This window comes from Pteropus alecto, unplaced genomic scaffold (genome assembly GCF_000325575.1).
Source record: "Pteropus alecto unplaced genomic scaffold, ASM32557v1 scaffold125, whole genome shotgun sequence".
Taxonomy (NCBI): domain Eukaryota; kingdom Metazoa; phylum Chordata; class Mammalia; order Chiroptera; family Pteropodidae; genus Pteropus; species Pteropus alecto.
In genome coordinates this window covers 3,502,533-3,507,592 of record NW_006436888.1, presented here as the reverse complement: position 1 = coordinate 3,507,592, position 5,060 = coordinate 3,502,533, and positions in this window count along the sequence as shown.

The following is a 5,060-nucleotide window of genomic DNA, read 5'->3' as shown; positions in this document are numbered from 1 at the left end:
TTTTACAGCAAAGGCTGCAAGGAAAAGAAGAAGAAGAAGGAAGGTGGTTAATATAGGACAGGCTGGATCTAAAAACAATTTTAGAGGTAATGCGGGGTCCACGGAGCCCTTCTATGTTTCCCAAAAGCTGAGAAGAGCATTTCCCTTAACTGTTTTCTGTCCCGGTGTGTGGCTCATGTCATATAAAAGTAAAAGCTCGTATAACGCAGGAGCTGTGATAAAACCAGAGGGCCAGGAGAGTCGATGCTAATAGTGACAGAGTATTTCTCACTCAGGGGAAATTAGTGGTGGATGTTATGCTTTCGTCCATATCTGTATTCGGTCGAAAAGTGCTCCAGGGTCTTCTGAGCTGTCCCCTTCATCCCTGGTAAGAGAGAAACTACATTCTAAATAAATAATCTGAAATGCTATCACTCGACTCTCCAGGACTGCCTTTAGAAGGACGTACACGATTATTAAAGGCTATTCTTTGTCCATTTATCCAGCCTACAGATTTGATCATGAAATCGGTATCAAGCCCGTGCTGTGTGCCAGACTGTGTGTAGGGGCTGGGGACACACTGGCGGGGAGGAGACCCATGTTCTCTGCTCGTGGAGTGGTTCAGTCTGAAGGGAGCTTTTGAAGAAGTGCGTGGTGCTGTGACGTATGCAGAAGAAGCCGAGTCAGCTCATGTTGCTGTGGGGACTGGCTGGTCCCCCAACACCAAGTAGAATTGGGGGACAGGAAGAGAAGGAGCCGTAGTCAGACTGTCAAGATGGCGCCCAACTCAAAGTCTGAATGCCCCAGGAGGCTGCGTGGGAAGGTGGGGCTGGAATAAAAAGGTGAGAGTGAGAGCAGCTCAGTGGACGTTGCTTCTCATGGGTCTGAGGCAGTGCGAGCCCAGCTCTGTGCTTTAGCTCATGGCGCGATCAGTGGAGGGGGCCCGAGGCCGGCCATCAGCTTCTCAGTGGTCAGCCAAAGTGGGGAGGTGGCGTCAGTAAGTCCTTTGGGCTTCTGGCTTTAGGGTGGGAGGCATGAGAGGAGGAAACGACACTGCATTAGTTTGCTCAGGCCGCCCTAACAATACCACAGACTCGGGGGCTTACACAACAGACATTTAGTTTCTCATAACTCCGGAGGGTTGACGTCCAAGGTCAAGGTGCTGGCAGTTTGGTTTTTTCTGCGGCCTTTGTCTTTGGCTTGTAGATAGCCACCTTCTTGCCGCCTCGTCACATGGTTGTCCCTGTGTGTGTGTGAACACGCTTGGTGTCTCTCTGTGTGTCCTAATCTCTTCTTATAAGGACACCAGTCCAATAGCCTGATTTTAACTTAATCACCTCTTTAAAGGCCCCATTTCCGAGTAGGGTCACATGCTGAGGTACTAGGGGTTAGGACATCAATCTATGAATTTTGGTGGGGGGGCACAGTTCAGCCCACAACAGACATCGTCTTTCTCTTTGCTCTTACCTTTGGAGAGCCGAGAGTGGCGGTCACATGGAAGAGAAGCAGAGCATTAACTGCAACATCAAGCAGTCTCGATTTTGATCTTCACATCGGTCGAGATGCCCCCGTTAGATCATGGACTTAGTGCGCAAAGACCTCTTGGCACTAGAAATACAGCTCACGAGAGCTTCAAATTGCTTAGAACCTGGTGTCTTCCAGGGGACTTCAGCATAAGCCTAACAAGTAATCACGCCGATGTTGATTGATGTACCTGCTGCTCTTGCTAAACTGTGGGCTCCCAAAGGACGGGGACTTTGCTTTGTTATCTTCCTAGGCTACTGCCCAGAACCAAGCCCTGCACGCAGTTAGGGACCTGTCCTTGTGAAATTTCTTGCACTTGTGTTCAGAGTTGAATGGGTCTTTGTACCTGGAAAGGAAGTCTTGAAAAGGGATGTTTAATTAGAGGCCAGGTGACAGAGAAGCTGGACACACCTTTGCCTTCAGACCCCTGAACTGCACTCTACTGTCCCCCGTCACTGTGGTCTCTATGACCCTGTCTAGCAGACACACTGCCCCAATCCTAAGAATCTAGCCAATTTGCCAGCTCTTTATCTCACCTACCATGTCTGAGGATATTTCTTCAAACATCAGGACTAATTAAATGGGATGTGAAAGGTGGAACGGCCATGTGCCCATCTCTTCTCTCCAGATCCCCTACTTTCCAAGGAGAGAATTGGCAAGAGGGGGTGGCTCCTGGCTGGCTGCCCATCTGTGGAGCTGCGCCGTGTCTTTGAAGAGCTAAAATGAGTCTGGGGCTGCAGCCTCACGGGGGAGGCATCCTTGTTGGAGCTCATTCAGCACTCACGGGAAAAGAAAGACCATCAGTTGGAAATGGAGAGGGAGAGGAGAATGAAAGAGAAAATATGTGTGTTTCTATTTATTTGTGAGTTTACTGAAAAGCTGGCCTTTGTGCAAAGGAAAACATTTCACGTTTCCGCTGCCTGATGGATGAAACTCATCAGATCAGAAAAATAAATTAAGAGAGAAGCAGCCCTTGTCACATTTTATGTATGCAGATAATCGAAAGAAAGTGAATAGAGTGAGCATACTGTACACATAATAGCTTATAAGACAGACTTTTTTTTAAATGAATAAGATTCAAAAATCATATCAATTACATTTTCTGACAGTCAGTAAGTCTGTCTCTTATTTTTATGATCTTTCTGCTGGCCATAATTGAATTAATACTTGCTGATTAAAAGCTTTCTTTTTTTTTCCTTTAGACAAAGGTTTAAAGAGATGTCACCTGTCCCCCGGTTCCTGTCTTCCTTCGTATAGCTACGAGTTCAGTATTGTGGTCTCTTCTTCCAAATGTGGGGCCAGTGGCTGGGCCCCTCCATCCAGCCTTCACCTGGGGACTTGCTGTAATTTGATCCAGTTTATAGCTACTCCCGCATGCAGTGCGGGATGGAGCCCTTTAAAACAAGAGCCTTTTGATGTATTTTTCACCATTAATAGGTCAATTTTTAAATTACTATTAAAAAAATTTCTGAGGCCACTTATTTCCTGCAGCCTTACTTATTTGGTTTATGCATGCTAATCCTGCAAAAATAAATATTGGTGTAGAGTGCCTCGTTGGAGCAGGTCTTTGGGGGAGATCTGTGAACCCGTGTGTAACACGTCTGACCCTTCTGCCATCGAGATGACAATTAGGTTTACCCCGAGTGAAAGGACGTCGTTTGGAGTTATTATTTTAGTAGCTGGAAAGCTGTGAATCACTCTTTTCACACCCTCTGTGTTGGTGGACTCCTCAGTGAAAGCATCATTTTGGGGGAGTCTCTGTATTAATGCTGTGTGTGCTGATTGTCCTGTCGACTCTATGATGCAGTAGAAGATGAAGTACCTATAAAATTTGGAACAGAAAATCTTTAAGTATCAGCCACCCGAATTGCCAGAGGGTAGGGAGAGGGGCAGGAGAAACAATGACACAGAGATGAACTGTCACTGGTTGTTGACAATGCCAGAATGTCAGTGTGAGGAGTAAGAAAGGCCGAAATAGGAAACGCTGTCATCTGGTCTCTTAGCCAGAGTTGTGCACCAATTCATTCATGGTTTATTAGTCAATCAGATACTTTAGAGTTGAAATGGATCTTAGAATTGGTATAGTTTTGCCTCCCAAATGCCTGGCTCTAACTCAGCGTGGAAGGAAAAGCCTTCTCCAGCTCCTCAGGGGTTTGCGTTCTACCTGAAGTTCTCCAACATGAGCGGGGAGCGCGGTGCGGGGTGCAGGGTGAGGGGGGTGGGGGTCCACACTTTTCGGGGCAGGCTTTTTGATTGTTAGACGGTGCTAATGGTTTGAAGCTTGCTTCTTTGCGGTTTTAGTTCAGAATCTTTCGGTTGAAAGCGGCAGGGCGAAAAGCTCCTCCAATTAAGCTATGAGGGGAATGTTTTGCTTACATCACTTTTACGATTCCAGGGAGGACGGGTTCAGTGTGGCTTGATTCAGGGCACTCAGGGTTGGCCAGGCTCCGTCTCAGGATTTCCTCCTAGTCGGCTCCATTCTCAGGCTCTACTTAGTGGTTTCTGATAAATTCTGGCTCATTCTTTTTTTTTTTTTTTCCCATGATACCAGACCCATGGCTTCTTCCTAATTTGGGGGACGTTCATTCCCTCATTGGCCCAAATTGGATAATATATCCATTCCTGAATGACTTAGTTAGGGTCCCATCTACCCACAGAGCCAGAGACTAGAACTTGAGGGCAGGTAGTCAGTCTGGGAGATGAGCTGAGGAAGGGAGGGAAGGTGATAAATGTTGGAGCTAGTTACTGCTGTGGACAAGCCTGGCTCCGTCCCCCTGGGACCCTTCGAGAAACCATGTAGGATGTGTCTCAGAATTGTCCCTTCGAAGGACAGGACAGTAGGTTGATACTCTGTCTCCTGTCTCCACCGGTTTAGGATTATCCTTAGGGACCACTTCTCCATCTCCCTCTTCACTAGCAGGGGGCGGAGGCGGGCTTCAGAAAAAGACTCGAGGCAGAATGGCTAGCACTTCAAGAACGGAGCTACCAGTGTCCCGGCTCAACCAAAATCACAGGTGGGATGAGGGGCACAGAGACCGTCTGCCACCACCAAGTGGGGACTGTGGCCTGGAGCGTGGATTGAGCTGATCAAGTTACACCTTGTTCACAGCCTACGTCCTTGAAGTTGGACATGGAGGCCGCTCAAATTGCATGTAATGAAAATGGGAAAAAGCATCTCCCGAGAACAAAATCAGGGTACTGTTACTACAAAGAGAAAGGATACATGTTGGGGGAGAAAACTGAAAAATGTCCGCTGTGCCTCTGTTGAGCCGGAAATCTGCCTCCTCATAACGTCCACCCACCAGTTGCAATGCTACCTCCGAGTAGAAAATACAGTCACAATACTTTCCCCTATACACGACAGTCTTTAAAACATTAGGAGATGCTTAGCATGTCTGCCCTTGTTCTACTTTTCTCTCATCCAGGATAGACACTCGGTTTCTTTAACTATTCTTTATATGACATGGGTTCTATATGACCTTTGTGATCCTAGTCACCCGCTCACCTGACACCCCCTTTCTTATGCTTCATTACCTGTTGTTCCCTCCCGGGTACAG